The sequence below is a fragment of the Lissotriton vulgaris genome, chromosome 8, assembly GCF_964263255.1.
Source record: "Lissotriton vulgaris chromosome 8, aLisVul1.2, whole genome shotgun sequence".
Taxonomy (NCBI): domain Eukaryota; kingdom Metazoa; phylum Chordata; class Amphibia; order Caudata; family Salamandridae; genus Lissotriton; species Lissotriton vulgaris.
This window is the reverse complement of record NC_141696.1, coordinates 500,063,848-500,091,185: the sequence shown is the minus strand read 5'-3', so window position 1 is coordinate 500,091,185 and position 27,338 is coordinate 500,063,848.

The following is a 27,338-nucleotide window of genomic DNA, read 5'->3' as shown; positions in this document are numbered from 1 at the left end:
ATGTACCTATTTGCTCAGTTTTGTCACCACTACTGACATCGGATTGATATCCCTCTACTACAACTTCTGTGTTCAGTTTGAGATCACAATCCAGCCCGGTTATCTTTCCATGGCCTGGGAAAACTCAAAAAAATTAAAGTACTGTTTCATATCAAGGAATACATTTGCCATGTTGCTCAGCTACATCGTAGACTTGCTTTTCGTCTACAAGAAGCTGTAGAGAAAGAGTTAGAAGCATTTTTAGCTCATGACATCATTGAACGCTCCACAGCATGGGTTTTTCCCATAGCTATGTAGTAGTGCCAAAAAAGGACAGTAGCGGAGCAGTGCGCATTTGTGTTGATATGCACCACGCTAACAAAAGCCACTGAGAGGGAGAGACACCCTGGTCCACACATCGCGGACATGATCATGCAATTGAACAAAGCATTTTCCCAACTTGACCTGAATAAAGGATACCACTAACACAAGCTGGGAGAAAACTGCAGGTACATTACTACCTTTTTGACTCATGTTGGTTTGTTCAGATATGAGAGACTGAGTTTTGCAGTATCCTCAGCAGTGGAGATATTTCACAATGTTGTTCACCGATTTATCCAAACTGTTACTCATGTATTCAATTACAATGATGACATAGGTGTTTTTGGGGGAACAAAAGAAAAGTGTACCAGTTACTTACTGATGCTGGTCTCACTCTGAACACTGTGAAATGTGAGTTTCACAAGATGAAACTCAAGTTTTTGAGCACATATTCTCTGGTGGGGGAAGGACCCCAGACCCACACAAGGTGCAGGCACTATCATCCACCTGCCCCTCTCACACCCCAAGATGTTACTATGCTACGATCCTTTCTAGGCATGGCCAGTTGTTTCTCAAGATACACTTGCAACTTTGGTACAGTGAGTGCCCCATTGAGAGACTTGACTAGGTGAGATGTACCATTTCAAAGGTTTCCAGAATACGACCAGACTTACAAAGACTTTAAACATGCGATCAAAAATTCAACTGAAATGGCCTACTTTGACCCCAAGTTACATATCAAACTAACAGTTGATGCGAGCCCAGTAGGGCTAGGGACAATCCTTGCTTAACAAAACGGCCAGCTGAACACAACGGCCATTTGAATGCTCAGAGGCGCATTGTGGCGCATTGTGGCCTATGCCAGTCAAATAATAAATGGTTGGTGGTAATGCACTCTGTTATTCAAGATGGATCGTTTGTACGGTATGTGTGCTGCACTAGATTGGTGCCTGCCAACACCCTAAATCAATGTATATAGCCAGGGATCGCGAGATCACAAGGACTTAAGTGCGCACTAACTGAAAGATATATTTTTCAAAATTTTCCATTTGTCATATTTTTAATTCAAAAACATTTTTTGTAACTTATATCATTTGCAGTTCAAATAAAATAAAGCACAGTTCATTACAATACATAAACAATTATTGTCTTTTCACACATGTTTTTTACACTGGTCAAATGCTACACAACACAGTTATATTTACAACCCAATGCATTTCGGGGTTTTGCACCCCTTCGTCAGGGGCCTAACTAACTGGTTGGAGACGAAAGAACGTGATATGGGAGGTTCCTGTAAAGTCTTGACTTCCAGTGGTTGATAAAACTATCTGTGCATTTAGGGACGTGCTAAATGTGGCGTTGGAGGAATCTGCGAGCTTTAGTCCGAATTGCAGAGTCTCGCTGATATTCCTCGTTCTCCCGCGCGGAGACTGCAAAGCAGCAGCGTTGTACCGGCGTCTTCCCTCGTTCTTTTTTTTTTTTTGCGTGACTGAACTTCCTTGAGCATCGAAAGATTTAGCCTCCTTTATTAATTTGTATATTTGCGTTGCTTCCTCTGATGTGTAAACTTTAGTGTTGGCACGGTTGTCCGTGATTGATGCTATAGATTCGAAAGACATTTTGTCTATGGTGCTAATACCACATGTGTGCAGAGCAAAACTAATAATAAATGGTTGGTGGTAATGCACTCTGTTATTCAAGATGGATCGTTTGTACGGTATGTGTGCTGCACTAGATTGGTGCCTGCCAACACCCTAAATCAATGTATATAGCCAGGGATCGCGAGATCACAAGGACTTAAGTGCGCACTAACTGAAAGATATATTTTTCAAAATTTTCCATTTGTCATATTTTTAATTCAAAAACATTTTTTGTAACTTATATCATTTGCAGTTCAAATAAAATAAAGCACAGTTCATTACAATACATAAACAATTATTGTCTTTTCACACATGTTTTTTACACTGGTCAAATGCTACACAACACAGTTATATTTACAACCCAATGCATTTCGGGGTTTTGCACCCCTTCGTCAGGGGCCTAACTAACTGGTTGGAGACGAAAGAACGTGATATGGGAGGTTCCTGTAAAGTCTTGACTTCCAGTGGTTGATAAAACTATCTGTGCATTTAGGGACGTGCTAAATGTGGCGTTGGAGGAATCTGCGAGCTTTAGTCCGAATTGCAGAGTCTCGCTGATATTCCTCGTTCTCCCGCGCGGAGACTGCAAAGCAGCAGCGTTGTACCGGCGTCTTCCCACGGAAGACGCCGGTACAACGCTGCTGCTTTGCAGTCTCCGCGCGGGAGAACGAGGAATATCAGCGAGACTCTGCAATTCGGACTAAAGCTCGCAGATTCCTCCAACGCCACATTTAGCACGTCCCTAAATGCACAGATAGTTTTATCAACCACTGGAAGTCAAGACTTTACAGGAACCTCCCATATCACGTTCTTTCGTCTCCAACCAGTTAGTTAGGCCCCTGACGAAGGGGTGCAAAACCCCGAAATGCATTGGGTTGTAAATATAACTGTGTTGTGTAGCATTTGACCAGTGTAAAAAACATGTGTGAAAAGACAATAATTGTTTATGTATTGTAATGAACTGTGCTTTATTTTATTTGAACTGCAAATGATATAAGTTACAAAAAATGTTTTTGAATTAAAAATATGACAAATGGAAAATTTTGAAAAATATATCTTTCAGTTAGTGCGCACTTAAGTCCTTGTGATCTCGCGATCCCTGGCTATATACTATGCCAGTCAAAGCCTGTCTGAAACAGAACAAGCCTACTATCAGGCAGAGAAGGGGAGCCTGGCTATGGTGTGGGCCTGCAAACATTTTCATGTTTTCCTCTACAGAAAATGATTCACTATCATTACAGGTCACCAGGTATTGCTTACAATTTTTGGAAACCCGGAGGCTAAGATGCTGCCTCGCATCGAGTGGTGGGTTGTTGAGACTGCAATAGTACGACTATAAGATCGCGCACATACCAAGGAAGGATCAAAACCCAACATATTACTTTTCACAAGTGCTGCTACATTGTCACAGTTCGGCATACAAGACAGCTGAAGCCTATCTCAACTTTATTGTGATATCCAGCAGCTCTGTCTGTCACCAATGCAGACAAACACATGACCATAATCAAAATACTTACCAAATAATCATGGAGAAGTACCTGGCCCCTTGCCGATGATGTTGAATTCCAAAATTTCAAAGGTTGAGTTAGCAGTCACCCAAGAAGGCTGAAGAATCTTCATACCTTGAATCCTAAGACATCGGGTCATCAAGCTGGCCCATGAAGGACACCATTGTATTGTGGTCACCAAGAGAGCCTTAAGAGCTCGAGTGTGGTTCCCTTGGCTAAATCAATGAGTTGAAAAGGAACTGAAGGCGTGCCATATTTGCAATTGTTTGCCCACCAAGGTGATGCAGGACCCAGTGAAGAAGTCTGACCTTCCTGGGCATGAATGGAAGAGGGTCACAGTTTACTATTTTGAGCCTTTAGGAAATGGAAATCATCTCAAGGTAGTCATAGACCAGTATTCATGCTTTCCTTTTGTGGTAGAACTATCTTCGCCAACCCATGACAAACACATGGAATGACTTGATTACATTTTTGCAATGTGGGGCATCTCCGAGATTCTAAAATATGATAACCTCCTGCCCTTTAACAGTAAAGAGTTCTGAGAATTTCTCGTACGACTCAATGTCAGGCGCTAAGAGATTACAACCCTCCGCCCCCAGGCCAATGGTGTAGTTGAAAGATTAACGGGCACCATCAAGAGGGTTATTCAAAGAGTGTCCATGGAGGGGATCAATCTAAACTAAGCCCTGTGCCAGGCTTTAAGGGTCTATCGGCCAACCCCTCACTCTACAACTGGTGAGAGTTCAGCCACCTTGATATTTGTGAGAGCTATCTGAATAAAACTATCTCAATAGACTACTGAACGATCAGTGAATGATGACAAGTTTTGAGACACCTTTGTGACTCGGAAAAGAAAAATGAAAGCATATGCAGATCAACATTGTCATGCCTGGGAGACAGACTTTGACAAAGGAGACTGGATACAGGTTAAACAGAGATGAAGACAGTAAACGGACACTCCCTTTGCCACTAATCCTTCACAGGTTGTGGTGTGCAAGGTACATATCATAATAGCACATCGTCCTGGACAATCCATCACTTGGACACGTCACATTTCAGAAACATACCTCAACACTTGTCGAGATTCTGAAACCATGCATCAAGCAGCTCTGCCTGCAGGTTCTCCTCAAGCACCTGAGCCTATGCCACCGTTGACCAATCAGGATAGACCTCAATCATCTCGGATCACCCGGTCCAGCCAACAAGTGGGAACACCTCGCCAACAGATTGAATTCATGTGATTTTTTGATGTTCGCCACTTTTTATTTAATAAAGGGGGAGATGTAGCATATTGATGTTATGCACTCTAGGACCCTCATGGCTCTGCGCGTACTCTAGAGAGAAAACATGTAATATGCGGGGAGGCATTCGAGTGCTGGTAATGTTGAGTATTAGATAATGCACAGTGTGTGATTGTATGCTGAAGAATATAGAAGTGTTCGACTGCAGCTCCGATGTGGCGTATTTCATTTGCATGTTCCAGGGCTGGTAAAGATGCTACAGTGCGTTCAGGTGAATAATGCATTTTTTTGCACGGGAATATTTATATTTGGTATATATTTGAGTAGGCTGTGTTTTTACTGTCTATGAGGCGTATTCATATTTAGTTAAGTGCTTTTCATTTTCCAGCCACAACCCCAGGTTACTCCCACATTTACTTCTAAAATGTATACCTATGTGTGCAGATATCTCTGCACATGTGGCAGAGACTGCCACATAGAACAGAGAGGAAAGGTAGAGGTCTCTGCCATAGGTTTGTGAATAGAATTTAGTACTATTACCATAGTACCACAAAATGTACTAAAAAGTGCTGTTTGTGACTAAGCCCCTTTGTGTTTTCAGTGGTTGATGTAGTAACGTGATATACTGAACTTTCTAAGCTCAGTCTTGGATTCAAATACTTGACCATACTGTCAATTTTCCACATCCTTCAGTATAATGCGCTGGAGGAAAGTAGGATCTGCTTTCATGGTCACCCTCACTTTTTTGCCGGAGTCATAATTTTTTCCTCACTAGTCTGACCTGGATCCTGCTAATCAGGACCACAGTCTCTGTGCTTTTCCACTAAATTGGACATGGTAAGTACTTTGGTACAACCCAGATTAGCTACTGGTGTACCATTGTAAGGACCTAGTATATGGTACCAAGGTACCAAGGGCAAAGGTACACCAGGGGTTCCCCATGGGCTGAAGCATGTATTATGCCACCCATGGGAGACCATTTAAATTGTGACTTCTGGCCTGCCAGTGCAACCTGTGTAAGCTGGAGCTAGCACCACTTGCAAAATATGTACCTGAGGTCACTGCTCTTAAAACCTATAAGTCACCCCTGAGGCAGGCCTTTCAATCCTGCAGGCAGGGTGCTCAGTTATAAATGTGAGGATGCCCCTGCATTAGCAGGACACCCCTACAATCCACAGAATCCATTCTCCGGGGATGTAAGTGCATCAGCCATGAGATACATAGAGTGGCCATTCGTCATAAAGCGATGGCTATCTCTAAACTGGCTGTAAGGAACCGTGTTGTGTTTCATATCAAACATGTTCAAATCATACCCCAACACCGTAAACGGTGTTGGGGTATGATTCCATGCACTGTAAAGCTCCTCTGGAGGCCCTCAGTGATCATGGCACAAGTCTTCTAGACCAGTACAGCAAACTATGGCTGCTGCCGACCTGAGACACAATTGTACCCGCCTGCTGCTGAGCCATGCCCGATCAGGGGAAGGCAGGACAATAGGTTTCCTGTCACAGGGAGGTGTGACCACCTTCCAGACAGCACTCAGTGTTTTGGGACAGGGTGGGGTGCTTACCAGTGCCACCAGACTGCCTTGAAGGGCACATTTGGTGCCCTCCTTGCATACTCCAGTTGGAACCAGCTCAGGGAGCCGTTGACTCCCACTCTGGTACCAAACTGGACAAAGGGTCATTGGAGTATCCTCCTTACTGTCCAGACCCTCCTGTGGGAGGGACCCCTTAATCATCCCAATCCTTTCCTTAGGGTACTTAAGGGTTTACCTGTGGGTTCTTTGATTCATCGTGGACCAAGATTCAGATCTGAAATCAGTGCATCTTCAAGCGTCTGGGCATTTTGGACTTCGTTGGACTTCACTTTGGGAACCAAGACTGCAACTGGGAAGGTTCCTGCTGCTGCTGGTCTCGTCGTCATGCCAGTGTTCTGCATTGTCTATGCCTGTGCTCCATACAGATTATTTTACAGGCATGTGGACATCAAAGACACCCAAAAGAATCTCCCTTGAAGTGAAGGAGTCACTTCACTGCATCTTCACGCACCACAACAAAGCTGACCGGTCTGTTGTTCCTGAGCTACTATGGACTCCGAAAGATTCAGCAGTACAGGTTGTAGTTTTGTAACTGTCAAGGCATGCACTGACTTCACAGCAAGGTTGAGGCCAGTATCCCTCATCGTAACCGCTGGAGCAATACCCCTGTGCACTGCATCAACTTGCTGTTGCCAAGGCTTGTTGACTCTCTTCACCAAAAGTCTTTGGGCTCCAAGAAGCTCCAGCCTCAAGCATCTCTTGCAATCAAGATCATTGCCTGCATAGTATCCTCTGCACTGTGGGCCTTCATCTTTGGTGAGCTGCTCGAGATTCTCTTGCGACTACTGTGCCTCCAGCATGTGGGTCCTCTTGAGAGTCTTCTTTTGCTGCAGTGGGCTCTCCTGTATACTTGGAGCCTGCTCTGACTTTCCTTCTCATGGTGAGTCATTTGGACCTTGCTGGTTTCTACACCGCACCTTTTTTGCATACCACATTTGTTGCCGTTGCCAAGGCTTGTTGGTGCCCCTGATGGACACCGACCCCCTGGCTCTTGACATCCGACATGGGACAGCTTGTGAATGGTTCCTGGTCTTCCACAGCACCACCTGGTCTGCACAGCATCAACTCTCCTGCATCTACGACATCGGGGACATAGACTCTGTCCCCTCTGCTTGCATCTCATCTTGAGATGCAAGCAGAGGGTTCCACCAGACTCTTTCACTTTCTCCGCTAGCAGCATCTTCACCGAATTCTTCCATTCTGGTCTACGGCGGTTTCTGGCGTCACTTCGCACCTATGCATCCGGCTTCCTTGTTGTAGGTATCCTGGTTCCCAGGGTATCCACAGGTGGTGTGACTCTCCAACTTTCCATCTTTCACTGGGTTTCTTCAGGGTCCTCTGGAAAGGGACCTTCTTTCTAAAAACTGCAGCGCGTCCTACCCATTGACTTGTATTGAGCACATGGTTGTGTTTCCACTCTGCCCATGGCCCCCGTGGGGTTCCTGGGTACTTGCCATAGGTGGGTCCTTGGGTGCCCTGCTCTTGTACGTCTTCTGGATCCAGTCTCACCTTAGGTCTTAGTTTGCATTCAACTATTTTAGTATATGGTTTGGTCTCCCCCTGGGAACCATTGTGTATTTGTGCTACTTACGTGTTCTGTATAGAAAGTACTATGTGTATTGTGGTTATATCTCAGGGTAGGAAATATTGCAATGTGTTAGTGAGTGTTTCTATTCTAATAAATACATATTTTTATGACTACACAGTGTGGTTCTTTTTCACTTAACTTACACTATATGATCAGTACTGGTAAAACAAGCTGTTTTACACTTCTTCTGGTCTAAGCCCGAAGGCTGCTCTCCACAGTTAACACTTAGAGAGCCTTCTAAGATTGTCTAAGATCACTAAAATCACCATAAGGGTTGTCTGGATTAGTGCAGGGTGCTACACTTACATATGTGAGCACCATATACTAAGGAAGCCTCCTACATGCGTCCATAAACTAACATTCTTTTAAACATATAAAATCTGTTGTTTTCAAAACCCATAGACCTCTACTGAATTGCATTGTAACCATATTTATGTACTTAACTAGTTATGCTTCATATTGGAAAAATTACTGTAAAGTGCTATTATGGCCTTTTGAGCCGAAATAAAGTTGAATTGAATTTTATACAAATAAAGAATAAAACATAGAAAGCAATGAAGCCCAGAAGACTAAAGCCAATAACTTGTTACAATACTTCCACAAAAAACAAGAGTGGAAATTCTTCCTTCTCAGTTCAGGAAAAGAACATTTGAAACTTCCTCTTAATTCAGATGAGTCAATTACAACACCTGGTTGTCTTCCGCAAGCCATAAATAGATGGCTCTCCAGACTTCAAAAACATGAGAGATCCATGGTAGTCAGACAAAATATCGAAATTAAAATATCGATATACAATAATATCGATGTTTTAATATCGATGGTATAGTATATCGATGTGACATAATATCGAACGACAGAATATCGATATTAAGGTATGTATGTTAGTAATATCGAAATTTTGTTGTTTAGTGTTATGTATTTTATTATATTGTTTATATGTTTGCTAAATATGTTTAGAAATGTATGTTTGAAAATTAGTAATTTTGTTTACATTTTGCGTTTTAGTATTAGAGCGGGTTGTGGGTTTATAGGGGAATAGGGTGGGAAGTAATTTAATAATAATTAATTAATTAATATATATTTGTAAATATATTTAATTATTAATTAATTGGTAATTAATTAAGACTAATTAGTTAATTACATTAATTAGATTTAATGTGCTAATATATGTAATTTAGTGTTATTGTTAATTAATAATTAATTGGTAATTATTTAATATTAATTAGTTAATTAAATTAATTAGATTTATTGTGCTAATATATTTAATTTAGTGTTGTTAATTAATAATTAAGTTGTAATTAAATAATATTAAGTAGTAAATTACATTAATTAGAGTTAAAGTGTTAATATTTTTAATTTATAATTTTTTGTTATTGTTAATTAATAATTAATTGGTAATTAATAATTATTAAGTGATTCAATGATGTGATTTATTTATGTGTAGTGGGTTGTGTGTTTATAGGGGAATAGGGTGTTATATAATTACATGTAATTAATTAAAGAGATTGTATTTATTTATTGGTATTTATTGTTAATTAATTGGTCATTAATAAGTGTTAATTAGTTCATTTATACTTACATCAATTTAATAATATTTATTGTTATTAATTGATTAATTGAAACTTTTATTAATTGTGTTTTTTTTTATGTTTAGTGTGTTGTGTGTTACAGGGGGAGTAGTCTGGAAAGTTATTGAAACCCTACGCAATCCAACGCTTTCCCTACTGTTGCACCCTTTGGAGTGGGAATAGTAATTTTTACCCCTACGCTATCCAACGCTTTCCCTACTGTTGCACCCTCTGGAGTGGGAATAGTAAATTTTACCCCTACGCTATCCAACGCTTTCCCTACTGTTGCACCCTATGGAGTGGGAATAGTAATTTTTACCCCTACGCTATCCAACGCTTTCTCTACTGTTGCACCCTCTGGAGTGGGAATAGTAATTTTTACCCCTACGCTATCCAACGCTTTCCCTACTGTTGCACCCTTTGGAGAGGGAATAGTAATTTTTACCCCTACGCTATCCAACGCTTTCCCTACTGTTGCACCCTCTGGAGTGGGAATAGTAATTTTTACCCCTACGCTATCCAACGCTTTCTCTACTGTTGCACCCTCTGGAGTGGGAATAGTAATTTAAACCCCTACGCTATCCAACGTTTTCCCTACTGTTGCACCCTCTGGAGTGGGAATAGTAATTTAAACCCCTACGCTATCCAACGCTTTCCCTACTGTTGCACCCTCTGGTGTGGGAATAGTAATTTAAACCCCTACGCTATCCAACGCTTTCCCTACTGTTGCACTCTCTGGAGTGGGAATAGTAATTTAAACCCCTACGCTATCCAACGCTTTCCCTACTGTTGCACCCTCTGGAGTGGGAATAGTAATTGTTACCCCTATGCTATCCAACGCTTTTCCTACTGTTGCACTGTCTGGAGTGGGAATAGTAATTTAAAGCCCTACGCTATCCAACGCTTTCCCTACTGTTGCACTCTCTGGAGTGGGAATAGTTATTTAAACCCCTACGCTATCCAACGCTTTTTCTACTGTTGTAATATGTGGAGTAAGTATATTTATAAATGTATATGTAGAATTTTAAATTTATTTTAAATGTATATGTATTAGTTATAATTTTTTAAATATGTTTTAATGTTTTCATTTAATATTTGTACAATTATATGTATTTTTAAATTAATTTTAAATTATTATTAATACATTTAAAAAAACGATATTTTTAATTTCGATATTTTTGTACTACGCTAATATTTTTTCGATATTTTTGTACTTACCATTATGTAGATATAACTTCGATATTTTTGATTTCGATATTTTTGTGTCGATATTTTTGTATGGAGATATTCTGTCGGTTGATATTATGTCATAGATTCGAGATCCATATCCCACTACATAACAATACCTATCAATCGTGAAACACACCAAACTCTCTGCATCACGCATGCTCCTCAAACAAAGTATGTGCAATATATTTTTGAAGTGTCACACTCTGACCTACTCCCTAATACCCTTGATGTGCATTTCTTTATTTTTCATGTGAATTTGTCAAGGGCAAATATTCCAGTCCTCTGAGTTTTGGACCAACTGCTCGTCTAAATGAATTAAATAATACTGTTGTGAGTGTGTTTTTCCCATACATACATACTCACATTAGTAGTCAAAAAGCAGATGTAGTTGGGTACACAGAAGAAGCTTGGGCAATGTCTTCATAGATGACCAAACGGTCCTAGCCCCTGAAAAAAGACAAGTATAGTACAACCACCGTTTATGGAGAAACCGATCAAGTAGATTGAAAAGTGTTCTATCCCATCTCAGAAGCCTCATAAACACCGACTCATACGGCAGCAGTGACAACTGCATGACAAAATGACCAGACAACGTTTCAGTACATCAAGCACTACACCCAAATCTTCTCCCATAGGACATACTACCAGTGGTGGCCGGTTAGCGGCGGTATGGCGGGGCAGGGTGGGGTAATAGGGGAGTCAACAGACAACGGAATAGGTAATATTATATAGATAAAAAACACCTATTCTGTCATCTGTCAACTTCCCCCCCTGCCCCGCTCCACCGCCCTACCTCGCTTACCTTCACCGCCACGACTACATACTACAACCTTGCACTTTCATTCCAAACATCCAGGTATGCCTTTAATCACTCTGGACAATTCAAGTGCTAAGATGCTATATTAGCAACAGTTGCACACAACACACATTCTGATAACATACCATAACATGCTCCCCAATTAGAGATCAGATTTGTTCCGGATGCCATTTAAGAATTGCACAAGGATATCGACATTTATTGTGTGTCTGGTTATTATTTGTTCTATTTGTCTGTTCTCCTTCACATTTTTGCATCTCTCAATACACACATCAATCTTATTTTCTTCCCTTTGAATCTGTACAGGACATTAGTTTGCAAGACCACGTTATGGGATATCTTCTTAATGTGAAATGAGTGTAAGGACCCGCGGGCCATTGAATTTCAATCACATTTATATGTACAGTGCTCGGATATCTGAACTCATAATCTGCACTACGTATGGCCCAAAAAAATTGAAAAACAGAAATATATTTCGGGTCTGATCTTATTAGACAACTAGCTAGCAGAACATTAGCGCTGTTTCTCAATATTCCTCACTATTATTTTTTAAGTCTAAATGTTTTGAGGCTTATGAGAACCATTTAAAAGCCTTTTATGCAATTGTCAATGGTCACAATGTGATAGCAGTGGAATGTAATATAATGTCACTGCAGCATGTTTAAAATTGAAATCTCCCATGAGGTTTTAAAGAGAGGTAGGGATGAATTCAGTCACAGCGAATATGAGTCCCACGTTTACTACAGTTTGCCTGGCAGCTTACACACAGCAGAACAATTAGCACTGCACATGCAGATCTTTACAATGGTAATCATTCAGATGCTATCTTTTGCATTGCGCCCTCTTCGATTTTTATTTATATATATACTTTAATAATGTGTTAATATTATTTAATTTCCTAAGCCGGTGCGGACCCCAAAGCAGTTGTTCCGGACCCCCAAGTTTCCCCCAGGAACAGGTTATGAACTGCTGCCTTAGAAAGTTAGTGCAGATTGTTTTTCTAACCAGCCTACTGGGTAAATGTATGTTCGGCCTCTTCTACACCTTAACCATATACTGTCATCCCCTACCAATCGTCTTTTACACCCTGTTGGACTTGTACCACCTATTCCTATCTTCTCTGCTACCAGCCCCCCCAAATACCTTTCGCCCATCTTTTGTCATCCTCTGCGCGACTTCTGTCACCCACGTTTTCTGCCACCCTTTCTGCATATCTTACTACATCTGCCCATCTACTTTTATTCAACTCAATGGTTAAAACCTGCCACCCCGGCCCATTTCCTGTCCCACCACCCGCACCCTCTGCCACTCCCTGTTTGTATCCTGGGGCCCCTGTTCAAATTTCAAATTTAAAACATTCACACCTTGGCACTCTTGTCTAACACATGCCATCCCTGCCATCATGTATCCAGCTGTCATCGCCTACTACCTCGGCAAAGCTCTTTAAAAAAAAACAACACCTCCCACCATGCCCATTACTTATAGTACCAATAATGAGAGTACGGAAGAAAGTGTATCAGTTTGGAGGAAGGATTAGTGAATACATGGATGGATGAATGAGTGACTGTGGACTGTGGACTGTGGATGAATTGAGTTTCAAATGAGTGAGAGTATGGATGAGGATTATGAGTAAAGCATGGGGGTATGTGGCAGAATGCTCGCGCATGATCTCTTAATATGCTGCATACCCTCTCCTCCTACCTCTACTGGTTCATCACTTACTGACTCATTCATCCATTCTTACATCCAAGTGCGCAGTTACTCAATCTTTCCTCCATTGACTGATCCGGTCTACCCATGTTTTCCAACTATCCACCTATATTCTCACTTTCGATTCTCTTATCCGAACAAATATACAAAGTCACCATTCAATGAAGACGCACTTTCAGAAAAAGACGTTCAGACCTATTGGCTTTGACAATCCTTGTTTTTGATTGTTTTGCATCCTGCTGCCATGAGAAAATATCAGTGTCGAATGCTCTAAATATCTCTACTTCAAGTAAAAATTCCCATAAACAAAAAAAGTAAAGTCTAAGGTATTCGATCACAAGCCCAATAATTATCCTTAGAGGAAAGAATTTGTTGTTGGTATTTAAATTTTATGTCGGCTCTGCTGGCAACAAGCTTGAGTTCTCGTGCGGCCAACTAGCCTTTCATCCTTCTGATGTCTATAAAGTGAGTGCCATTAAACGGGTTGCTATAAATGTGTTTTAAGTATACCGCATAAAAAAGGCTAAAACTCTACTGTGAAATACTTTGTAAACAAGTTGCCATTATATCTGAATCCTACGTTAATGTGAAAAAGACTGTGTCCTAAATATTCTACAACAATAGAGTTAAACATTAGCCCATTAGTTTAACTGCACGAAATCACGGCATTTAGCATCAATTGTTTTGGGACTGTTTTCCGTTGGACTGAGTGCAACAATATGCTGCCTTCATAAATTGGCATAAAGTGTGCCCAGTCCTCAGTAAGCATTCTAGGAGAAACAATTACCGAAAACAAAAATCCTAAAGCTTGCTGCCATCTCTCTCATGTGGCAACGTTTACCTGGCTACCAATAGATTCTTGGCAAGAAAAAGATTCCACTAGAGACAAGACTTAAGATAAATGTTACATTTTTCTCGGCTGGTTCGGAAGAATTTTAAGATCCATCCAACCATTTTTATTCCCCCAATTCGAAGACCGCCACGTTTCATGATTCACTGCCAACATAATAACTCAGAAGCATGGGTTAGTTATTGAAACATCTTTGATATTTTCTGCTGGGAATAATGTGGGGAGTCCTTTGGTTTTAATCTAGATATCATATGACAAAGCTAATGGGACATGTCTGCGTTGGTAGCTACAATAAATCATTCTTGTCATTAGAGGGCTTTTGTCAATAGCCTTCTCAGCCGCAGTTTTCCAAATCTTCGCAAGTGATGTTCCATAGACAAACAGACACATAATGGACATGACCCAATTTCGGAGTGGAAATATTAATAGGATAAATAAATAATTCTAACATGACATGAATAAAAGTAATTGTAGTAATAGTTTTGAAATACTTCACTCGAACATTGGAATAAAAGCATTTAAGTGCCTACTTGTAGCTCTTCTTTCATACTCCCTGTTGGCTGACCTCCATTAATGTTCTCCTTCCACTCCTCCCAAATGGAAAGAAATTCCCAGCCGTGGATCGCTTGCAGAGACAAGAACAAAAAATGCTGATGGAAACGTGTACATCACTGCCACTTAACCACACGCATTGCCCCTGAGCCCCATCCATTCCATTGTTTTCTACCCATCTACGTCATTGCAGAGGGGTTAACTGTTTGCAAAATATTCTTGACCCTGGGCTCAAATGAAAAGTTTTGCCAGAACTGTTAAACCAAGTGGTCTCTACAGGGTAACAAAAGTAACAACAAACAAGTTCAAGTCTTCTTCGGTCTCCTCATTGAGGGGCAGTTTGAGTCCTTAGGAACAAAAGTAACAACAAACAAGTTCAAGTCCTGTTCGGTCTCCTCATTGAGGGGCAGTTTGAGTCCTTAGGAACAAAAGTAACAACAAACAAGTTCAAGTCTTCTTCGGTCTCCTCATTGAGGGGCAGTTTGAGTCCTTAGGAACAAAAGTAACAACAAACAAGTTCAAGTCTTGTTCGGTCTCCTCATTGAGGGGCAGTTTGAGTCCTTAGGAACAAAAGTAACAACAAACAAGTTCAAGTCTTCTTCGGTCTCCTCATTGAGGGGCAGTTTGAGTCCTTAGGAACAAAAGTAACAACAAACAAGTTCAAGTCTTGTTCGGTCTCCTCATTGAGGGGCAGTTTGAGTCCTTAGTAACAAAAGTAACAACAAACAAGTTCAAGTCTTGTTCGGTCTCCTCATTGAGGGGCAGTTTGAGTCCTTAGGAACAAAAGTAACAACAAACGAGTTCAAGTCTTGTTCGGTCTCCTCATTGAGGGGCAGTTTGAGTCCTTAGGAACAAAAGTAACAACAAACGAGTTAAAGTCTTGTTCGGTCTCCTCATTGAGGGGCAGTTTGAGTCCTTATGAAGAAATGTAACAACAAACGAGTTCAAGTCTTATTTGGTCTCCTCATTGAGGGGTAGATTGAGTCCTTAGGAACAAAAGTAACAACAAATGAGTTCAAGTCTAATTTGGTCTCCTCATTGATGAGCAGATTGAGTCCATAGGAACAAAAGTAACAACATGCACGTTCAAGCATTGTTGGGTCTCATCACTGAGGTGCAGATTGAATTCACAGGAACAAAAGTATCGACAAGCATGTTCAAATCTTCTTTGATATCATCAGTGTAATGCAGATTAAGTCCTTAGGTACAACTAGAGCAGGACCATTTTAGGACTGGGGTGGGCAATAAATTCCAGTTTCTGAAGTTTTGGCCACTCCGCCTTACGTATGCAACGCAGAGTTCCAGCCAAATTCTGCCAAACAGAGGATTTTTTCTTGTATGCGGCTCATTAATGATAACTTGGTGACCATGAGTGAGAATTAGTGTCCCCTAACACGTTTTTCAGCCGCTAGCAGGTAACCCGTGAGATTTTCAGAATGCGGGTGGTCGCTACCGTTCGCAGTTAGAAAGCTGCTGCCCAAGTACAAAATCTACTCGAGCTGCCGCAAAACCAACTCAAGATGCAGCGTCCTCTGACACGCCGTGTGGTGCCATTTGCACTGATTTTTCAGCATGGAAAAAACTCCCAACGCTTACAATAAGTGTGGGCAGCAGTTCGTGCCAATTTCCTCCTGTTCGTGGAACTCGCAGAGTTTTTATGTAACTCTGTTGAATTCCACGGAATGAAAATTGACAAATTCCACCCATCCCTAGTTAGGATGTTACCATTGATTCTAGGGAGTTTCTTCAATGCAACAAAAAAATGGATAGAAGAGCTTAAGCCAGTGCTTCTTAACCACTAGGAATTAATTTTTTATAAATATATAAAAGTTATTATATTTGCAGCACACTGTTCTTGCGACAAAATGAAAAAAGAAAACAAACTTTTCATATAGAAAAACATTCAACTAAGTTATTAACATTTACAGTATCATTGTTACTTATAAGTCATAGGCATAACCATTCTTACTAAGGGACCCCGTAGTTTATTGATGTTAACATTTTTATAAAATGGCAGTAGAGGCTGCTACCAAACAGGGTTGGGGGGCGCGGTGGAGGGAATGTAGGAAAAAAAACATACTTGGATACGGCGGCCTGGCGCCTCTCCTCTGTCCTATTCTCTTCTCCCGAGCAGCTGGAACCAGGTTGCACACAGCTTCCCAGACTCCCCTGACCAATCACAACACTGCCTTACAGCAGGGTTGGGATTGGTCTGAGCACCGTGGGTCAGCGGTCAGACAGGGACTTAGAGACTGCATATGTTCTCCACACAGGCGGTAATGCTGCCTGAGTGGAAAACATGCAAAGTGTGCATGGCTGTTTGGCCAGCCCGAGCGGGCTGGCCAAATCGTCATGCGCATTTAGGAAGTCCCTACCTCTCCTCCCAAAAGCTCTAAGCAGCTCAACCCACCTGCCTCCCAACCAACGGAGCCAGTGCGGTTAAATAAAATGATAATAACGTTGTGTTATTATCATTTACTTTTTCCTTTTTTAATTGCTCAGTGGGGCGACACTCCTCTGCCTTAGAGGAGGAGTCGCCACTGTAAAATGCACTGACTAAGAATGGGAAAAATGTGTTAACCTAACCAAAATTGCAAATATCTAAATGTTCTTTCTCTGTTCTTTCAGGCATAGTCACTTGTGGTCTTTTCAGAGGTAAGCATATATCACTCTATCCATCATAATAGGCCAAATAAGCTACCCACTTTACGATTGTTGGCGAAACCTAACATTAAAATGACCAAATTAGTGCTTTCAAACCACTGGAATTTCCCATAGTCCCAATTCTATTACATAGTTTTCTACTCTTCTATGAAATTGCACATGGAGACACAGAATGCAAATTAATCTAGACACTGCAGGCAAATACGAAGACCAGTCAGAAGTTTGAAACCCTGAGGTCTTTACATGAAAACATAAGGTACGCGATACTTGGTCTAGTCCTATTAGGCATCATGATTTGATGAAAATTGAATCTCTAGGAAAAGTGAACATATCAGGGCATATTTCTGCAGCACATAGGGAGATTATATGATACAATAAAAGTGGTGGATGAAAATGCCTGATCAATTACTGGTAATGTATGTGAATAGAAAGGGGTTGCATTGAGGTATGCAAGTAAAACTACAATATATTTTAATTTCATATTTCATATTGGAAGAACTTTCCTAATTTCCTGAAATTTCATTTTGCACAACATCAGACAATTTTCAGCCAATGTAAACCGGTTACACCAGAGATATTATCTGCTCAAACCAATGTCCTGTCAGTATCCCATGTCACTTTTTAGGTCTCGCTGGAGACCTATTGTGATTAAGTCGGCTCTCAAGGGACGTAGACTGGGGGACGAGCGCCGATTGCCCTTCGTGAACGCGCAAGCCCAGCCCCGCCCCCCCAGCCGTGCACATCTCCTGTCCCGCAGGCAAACAAGCATTCAGTTTCACTGCTTACAGTGAGACAAGAGATGGCATGCTGTTCACACACACACACACACGTCCCCTCCCTGCCCCCCCCCCAGTCCACTCACTGGGCTCTCTGCAGTGGGTCAGTCTCGGCAGCAGGCTCGAAGGTCGGCGTGTCTTCTCCATCGATGTTCAGCTTGCGTCGCTACAGCTGATGTGCACGCGCACGGCACTGCATCTCGTCTCGTGCTCCCACCACGCTGTTTCGCGCCCGGAGACACAGCACTTAACACACTGTCAAAGGAAGTTCGGGAGCGTGCACGCCCACGGCTTGTTGTGGTATACTGCCACTTATTTGAATGTGGCGTGAGCCAGCGGCTGTTTTACTAATCGTGACAGTGTGGGTTTATAACTAGTTTTTGTTTGCATATGTAAATGTATGTCCCCCATTCTGGCTGAGAAGCGTGTGCTTTCCTTTAATTATGAGGTTGTGCTTCAGAAACACGCTGCAGAGAATCTCCGCGATTGGGCTTGTGGCTCCAGCTGTGTTTCCTTCAGACGTGGCGCTGGGTGCGTGTGCGCAAACCCAGCACTTTTGTACACGTGGAACGTCGTTGCCATCGTGGGCGGCGGCGGCGGGCGGGCGCGTGCGTGAGGAGAAAAGGCTGGAGTTCCGAGTTGCCCTTTATGCAGAACGGGTCCTTTTGTGCGCCATGTAATAAAGGATAGCGAAGTTATGAATCACCAGAGAGGCTGTGACCGAGGAGCCAGGCACAGCTAAGCCGCTTTTAACGGCCGTCCAATGAAAATAAAGTGCAGCCCGACCCCACTGGAAACACTTGCAGTTGCTCTCAATGAATTTGAGAATCTTTGTGGGGGAAAAAAGCGACAGTAACACCACGTTGGCCCGAAGGCGGCGGCCCGCTGAAGGGAGTTTGTGAGTCCGTGAGTGGGTTGTTACTGGAGAAGGGCGGTAGGTAGGTGTACACCAGAAAATATTTCTTCATTTGAGATTCAAATAAACGGTACCTCCAACATTTTGGTAAACGATGAACAATGTGGTTTTTGTTTGTATCCTGATTCGAAGTAAAATAAGTAATTGCGCATTTGTATTCCCTGAATGGATAAGTACGCAAACTCCAGGTTAGCGGTGCTTATCACAGTGACTGCATGAGTACTGTGCTGATAGTGACTCATTTTCTTAATAGCGCCCCCTAGCCACAAGATTTGTTGCTATGGTAAAAGTGCTTAAAAGTGTTTTGCTTTGAGCCTGAAGATATTGCAGGTATTTAATCTCACATGTTGAAAATGACTCTGCTCGTAGTTATTTGTTCTTCTATGTGGCCTCCACTCTGGAACTCGCTGCTCCTCTCCTAGGAATATTCGTGCTTTCTACATCTTTAAGGTTGAACTAAATTCTTTCTTGCCAAAGAAAATCTCACAAAAGAAAGGTTAGACTCCATGGTAATTTTAAAACCATTCTCTCCAGTAAGTCCGACCCCACTGCATCTTTTTGTTGGTCTTGCCTAATCTTTCACTGTTGTGAAGGCCTATTGTGGACAATACAACAGTTACTGTGGGGTTTGGGGCAGGCCGTTGCTTCCCATCGGTTGGCTGTTATGTCGCTCTCATTCGCCTGAATCTCGTTCAATGTCTTTACTTCTTCTGGCATTTGTCCCTCCCCTGGAACATAGTTTATTTTCCATTCTTTGATTGGGTGACTAGGATCCTCTCACTGCTTACATTGAAGGAATTATTTTTTAGGGTTGGCCTTTTAAACAGCTTTAGCTGTCTCTCCAGCCTTTTTTTAAAATTATACATATTAATCATACATTGTTGGAATTTTGGTAAATGGGCTTCCTCGATTGGTCTGCTAAATTGTCGTCAACGCTTTGCTTCCATCTGCTACACCATACAATGGGTAAGCACACTTTTGCCATTGGCTGTGCTCATTTCGAGTGACTCAACAAAGCCTGAGCACATTGTTCACATGTGCCTAAAAATAGTTACTTTCTCTTCAGTGACAAAAGTGGTCGAAAATTTGAGTTATTTTTTAAAGTAAATTAAAATACCCGTTGTTTGCTTTGTCTGCAAATTTGGTGCCTGGTTAGATGGTGATTTATTTTCCGCCTCCTTTTTAAAGGCAAAGTTATAAAGTGTTTTAATGACATAGTAACATTGCAGCTGTCTGCAAGTTGATTGTTTGGCTAGAAGGTTATTTATTATTGATTCTCCATTAAAAATAACGCATAACACAGATAAAAACCTTGTTATTTAAAAAACATGTTTAGTAAAAGAGCCACACCAGTGTTTTTTGTTTAATGTAAATATTTATCGAAAGAACATTGGAGCCACACTTATATGGCAGCATGTTTTTTTTTTAAATTCTTATTATTTTTAAGGTGGATGCTTGAAATGAAAGCAAAAAAATAACCATTACAACAGTTTGCCAAGGCCTGACCTACTGACTGTGCTAGTGCTTGCTTATTTTGCTTCCTCTGTACCTTATGTGCTGTTTCTCTTCCTCCGATCACTATTCCTGTCCTTTGCGTGTTGCGCACTCTCTACCTCTCCGCTCATCTGTGGCTTCCCAACCCCTTTCAGTTCAGTTTAAAAACACATTTTTTCATCCCCTACAACACCAAGCTCCTGCGCTGCATCTCGCCTATTCCCTATCCCATTTTTGTGTTTTCTGCCTAACCACCATCTCCTCCATTACTCTCCCCTTAATCTCGGTGCTTAAGGGCATGTATATTTGCCCACCTGCTTTACCATTGCTGTCTGGCCCCTACCCTTGGCTTGTTTTTAGGTCTCGCCTGGAATAAGCGTCCGAAGGATGCGTCCAGGCAGAGACTTATAGCTGCCTGTCTCGGGGGAATGAGGGACAAGAGGGTGTTACGAGCTTTTCTCCAGGATTTGGGTGCGCGAACGCGCACGTTCCGTCCCGCGCCGTGCAGTGCACATCCCTCCGATTTCTTCAAGTTGCCACACATGCGCGCGCATATACACACACAGCCAGACAGACACTCGCTCACACCCCCCCCACCACAGTCATCGGCCTCTTTTAAACACACACACATGCATACACACACGCATACACACAGACTGCAAAACACATACACACACGCACGCTCACACACATACAAAGCCCCCCGCCGCACGCGCACACACACATGCCCCTCCGCCCTCGCAGCTCAGCAACAAGGCGAAGCCCCACTCACCGGCTTCCTTGGTGCGGCTCTCCTCTCATCGGCAGCTGCAGGGCTCCTCTATGCCGGTTACCACGGGCTCTCCCTCACTCCCCTGCTCCGGTGCACAAAACAGCTGCGGCTCTTCCGTGGGAGGCAGGGTAGGCTCCCGCCCTCCTACTTCCGGTTTCCGGTTGTCCCGCCCGGCCTGCCTGAGTTCCTGGTCGCAGGCCGGCGGCGATGTACGGTTTGTACCAGGCTGCGGCGGCAATGCGGGGGGACACACGAAGGGTAGGCTCCCTCCAGTAGACGGGGTTCCTATTTAGGATTCAACCGCTTTTCTGGATTCACGCACTTCTTGTAGGATGAGATCCAACTTGTCCTCTAATGCAGGCTCTGCAGTCGGCCGAGCGTTCTCAGGTCCAGCCTTAGTATTTGCAGGGTCTGCCGTGTCCGGGACGCAGTCTTGCCCGCCGTGGTCCAATTGTCGCACCCCTTTGCGTCCCATCTTGTACCTCTCCTCAGCAGCGGTCAGCGTGGGTACAGCGACCGTGGGATCGCAGCGTGCTTCCCGCGTATTCTCAGGCTCCTCCGCAGCGTCTTTCCCAGTAGCCCACCACAGTACCCGGATTCACACACAAGGCCCACACCGGACCGCGTCTCTCCATCCAACCGCCTGCTCCACACCTTTAGTCCACTGCGCAGTTTACCGGTCTTGATGTGCCCCAACTTGTCTGTTTCCGTTGCGTGTTGATAATTAGCACATCCACACTAGTGTCAGAGCAGCAGCACCGTTTGTGTGTATCTTATCCACCGTGGTTACCGAGGCCCGTGTAATGTGACACGTGAGCCAGGAGACTCTCTATACGGCCCTCACTTCAAGTATTGCCACGATATAGCAGATGGGGCCAGCATTACCATCTCGCACTGCCCAATACCACTTCCATTGAGGTACTGACAACATTTTTGCTCTTTCTCTCTCAGGAGTGTTCAGGCAATTCCACCACACTGTCTCCGCAGGCGCAATGCCAGTTGTTCAACGTCTTTAGGCGCCGCCCTCCCAGAGGCCTTACTTAGGGTGCTCGCAAGCGGTGGTTCCGTCCCAGCACCGCACCACTATCCAGCCTCCGCAACGCCGCTCTCTCCTCCACAGAGTATTCCCCGGGTTGCAGCTCTTTAATTACAATATCCCAGTAAGGGCGCCGCATGAGAACCCAACATACTGTGTCTCACTACGCAGTCAGGGAGCAGGCTGCCGCACATCCTAGAGGTCGCGTAGATTCCAGCCCAGCTTGCTGCCACACTCCCCGCGTCGCTCCGCGCTTTAGTGCCTGCCGCCTCCACTTCGCATAATTTCAGACGGCAATGGGGCAGCCGGGGGCCCAGGCTGTAAAGGGCCATTTCTACCTCCATATCGGCAAGGGTGCTCCCCAGAGCGCAGATTCGAGTCTCACCACAGCCTTTCTCACATCACGGGACAGTGCGTCTGTAAACCTCCGGCGTCCTGATCTCCGTCGGATTCGCTGTCTGCGACACCCAGACGGTAACGAGCCTCCTCGCTTGTCACCGCAGTTCACACACACATTTGGTGGCCGCTTACCGGCAGTGTGCAAGTGTAATATAGAATTTTACTGGCTCAGGTCCGCAGCCTGTCTAAAAGACCTGTCAGCCACGCCCCCCCCCCCAGAGACTAGTAACCTTGATGTTCTACACTTAGTTCATCGCAAGGGTCAGACATACCTTCCCCTTTGCGGTGAGTGAAAGAAGCACATGGCTCGCCTCCAAGCATGTGTTTATAGAAACATGCACTTTTGTGTCGGCTGAGTCTCAGGAAAGTTTAAACTTCTATTGCGAGGAGCAAACATAAAATGGTTTCACAGTCTAAAAGTAACTTTATAAAACTCTAATTAAAATAAGTGAGTGTGCCTCTAGAAAACCAATTACCTGTGGGTTGTAACCATTTTTAGGTCGAGCTGGAGTTAGCATCCGAAGGATGCGTCCAGTCTCGACAACTTATCTGCCCGTCTCATGGGAATGCAATGCAATAGGTCTCACTTTTGCGAAAGTTTAAGCTATTAGCATTGTAAATGACAATGCCTTTTATTTATGTTTTAAAAGCAAAAACATAAATAAAAGGCATTGCCATTTACAATGCCAATAGCTCTAACTTTAATAATGCGAGACGTATTGCATTGCAAATGCTTGTTTGTATCAAGTATGCTTTCATGTGAAATTTTCATTCGAACTACTAGCACAAGACATTTATGTACTTTTGTGTAACTTTCCAAAAATTTAACAAACAATAAAATACAGATCTTTGCCCATCCCTAATGAGTAGCGATCTATTACATTTTTTAAAACCGTAGGGCACCAACCATAGGCTGTCTATCCCACATTTCTAAACTATAATCCTCACAGGCTGCGTCTAGAGACTCAAGTTTCACTACACTAAAGAGGCTTAATAACACTGAAAAGTGTCTAGTTTTGCTAGTTAAGTTCAAGTATCTGGACAGTTCATGCAAGAAATACCCTTTTGACACTGGGTGGGACTGAATTTCATGACAGAGTTAGGACAACACTGAATTAAAAAAAGAGTACAAGCTAAACATGAAAGAGTTTTAGCTGGGGGAGGAGACAAGCAACCAAATTGGGGTAGCATAGGAATGGCCAGCAAAGAGATGAAATTATGCCCACTTTTGAAGCCTACCTTCAGGGATTATACATTTCTACTCATCCAATTCAGTACCAATTCACTCTTTCTTCCTTGATGATTGATCTGATTGCAGCAAGATTAAACATGCATTGTTTTGATGCTGCGTTCCATTTCCTTATTTTGCCAGACATGACGCTGAAAAAGACCCTCAACCTACACAACATTGAATTCTACAAATTTCTTAAGATCAAAGCAGCCATCTCCAAAGCAAACCTCTCCAAAGGGAATCCCTCCATCATAGAATATGTGCAAAACCTCAACAAGATAGGTCACCAAAGCGCCCATCTATACAAACTCATATGCCCACGCACGTCGACGTTAAACACCAAAACCATGTCGTTCTGGGAAACAAAACACAACAGAACCTTCAGCGAGGATGAGAAATCCAAGCTCTGGGTCTCAGCTTCCAAGAACAAAGTATCCCCGCAACTAGCGCAAACAAAGTTCTGGCTACTGCACAGAATGTTCTGGATGCCAGCCCGACTAGCGGCAGTAGGCACCACAGAAACCGACATATGTTGGAACTGCCATAAAGAGAAAGGAGATCTGACCCACATCATCTACGAATGCCCCAAAGTCAAGAACTTTTGGAGCAAAGTGTATAACTTCATCAACATAATAGTAGGGGGGAACATTCAACAAGGCCTAGAAGGAATTACCACAGCATTTCTGGCCCCAGACCTAGAGTCCAAGGGAGACAGGGAACTAGTAGACCTTCTACTCACAGCGTCTGTTAAGACAATATTAGCGAACTGGAAGAACACTAGCAAAGCAACATTTAAGAGGTGGTTTAACTGGGTAACCTTCCTGAGAGGCGCCGACAACATCACCGCGAAACACTCAGCGAACCATATAGCCAGAGGGGAAATTTGGGCAGCCCTAGACTCATACCTTGGAGCATACAAACCCCCTTAGACCAACAACATGCCAGTGTTCAACCGCGCACCCCCCCCCTTCTTTCTCTCTTCTTTCTTCTTTCTCTCTCTGCCAATGGAACTTAGGGGCAAACGAAACACCTGCCACGCAGATCAATAATCAATACCAAATGTAACTGTATACAAAAAATGCATTGAGATCGTATGTCTATGCCCCCACAACATTACTGTACTGTATTGTATTATACTTGTAAAATCTTTTCAATAAACGGATTTTGAAATTAAAAAAAATTTAATTTAAAAAAAATTTAAAAAAACAAACATGCATTGGCATAGTCAATAGGTCTTGCTTTTGGGACCTTATAAGCGTTTAGCCATGCAACAGTTGATGTTGTTGCACAAAGGATATTGTGCTGCATAACTAAATACTTATAAGGTCCCAAAAGCGAGAACTATTGCGTATGCCAATGCTTGTTTAGGTATATTAGCACACCTCAATTTAGGAAACCACCTATCTCACTGTAATGTGTTTAAACTGCATTTAAGCACCGTTTGATCAGTGCCCAGTTACTTCCCATCTAGGTTTGCATATTGGAAATACCCATACATATATGAGGTAATATCGCACAAGACACTTTAAAGGAACTGAACTGGTCACCATCACTTGTGGACTACTGAAATTGGCTATTTAAAGAGGTAACAATGTGTCTAGATTGTGTAAAAATCTTCTGTTCATAAACAAACATGGGTTTTCGCCAGCAGCGTAAAAGAGAAACCTTAAATGCATATCTAATTTGGACATGGTGCATAGAATGATGCATTCTTTGTCTTTAATTAAATTCACAGTAAGCACACATTCATGTTCACTTAGCAGACTACGGCCTCAAAGCAACCCTTATTTCAACAGGGAACTGAGGCTTTAGAATAATCACAAAGATGTTGCATCGCTTATTCAGGTCTTAAGACATAACACGTACATTTGAAATGTACTATTCTGTTATGTAGAGCTTTCAGAAGGGAAGTGGCTTTGTTGAATAGTTTTTTCAAGCGTATAATCTGGTCCTCCGCTGCTGCATAATTCCAGAGACCCGGGCATAAGGCAGGGTGGTGTTATAATCTTCTTTCAAAGTACTGATTCTAAACCCTTATGGGAACCAACACAATTAGTAGGTGCATGGATAACAGGAATAGGGAGGCCAAGCGTTAAAAGACAGAAGCTTAAAATAAAATAATTAACATAAAGGAAACTTGCAAAAGGAACATCATAAAACAAAAAACATTATAAAGAAAAAGAAATCATGAAGTGAATTTTATTTTGCCATTTTTACGTATGTTGTGGGTTGCATATGAATATTACGGTTTATTTTTAAGAGGCAAAAAAATATCAAAATTCCAACAATTCTGAGCACAAAAGAATTTGAGGAAACTTGGGCAATCTTCGTCAACTATCATTGAAAAAGGGGGGCGTGGCTTAGGAGCCGATGGGGCAGGCTGCGTGAGCACTGAGCTCCGCGCCCAATGCCCCGCATTCTCCTGATGCAGGTGTCTCACGGGCCCCAAGGCAGAACCACTTGAGAGGGGGGCGACCTAGCAGCAGAAGCCATCGGAATGTGCCCGGAATCGGGCTTGGGGCACCGACGGCAGTGGCAGATTGCTGGAACGGGGTCGGCCTCCGGAGGACTCAAGATGGCGCCGAGCTCCTTTGTCTTCCCGGGAGCTGGAAATAGGCGCTGACGGCGAAGAGAGGAAGTAGCGACTGCGGAGGGGCAGGCGCTTCATGTAATAGAGCGACGCCCTGGGGAGGGCTCCGGTGCTGCTGCTGGGTGGCGGAGCGCCCTAGATCGCGACGAGCGTGCAGAGAGGAAACTGCAGCCACAGGAGGACCGGGACCTGTACCTCGGCCCTCCGAGATTGCGGAGGGCCCAGAGGGCAATCGGAGCTGGCGGGCAGGGCGCCCAGGCTTGGAGCCAAACCGAGCCCTTCTAAACCTATTGAGGAAGATCGTTGACCGCCCGCGCCCTGCTGGGGGATTTGAACTGAGGGCTCCCGCCCTGGACGGCGGACCGGCGGAGGCTGTTGCTCTCTCACCCTGGGGGACCTTCCTGGTCGTTGCTACATACTGAGGGCTGGAAGCGGGATCGCTTTGGGGCCCTGGACACTGGTGGTGAGGTGGCCGGGGTGGACTGTGAGTGGCCCCGGAGCTGTGTCGATCAGGGGTAGCTAGTGATGATGGCGGTGGCCCCCCCCCCTCGCAGTGCCATTGAGCGGGGAGCTGGCGGCGGCCTAGGGTGGTATCGCTGAGGGCTTTGTGCCCCGGAGTGGGGCTAGTCAGAAGTTGCGGTGGAGTGGCTGGCCGGACCTGGAGCCGCACACTCAACACGGCAGCGCGGTACCGGGGGGCAGTGCTGGGCTTGCCTTTTAGTGCAGGACTGTGAGGAGCCCCTTTTGGACTGGAGACATCGAGGGGGGCCTCGTGGGAGTGGTAGCGAGCTGTGAGGCCCGATACCTAAAATGGCAAGGTCTGCTAGTCCATGCGCAGCCCACAATGGATATTGAG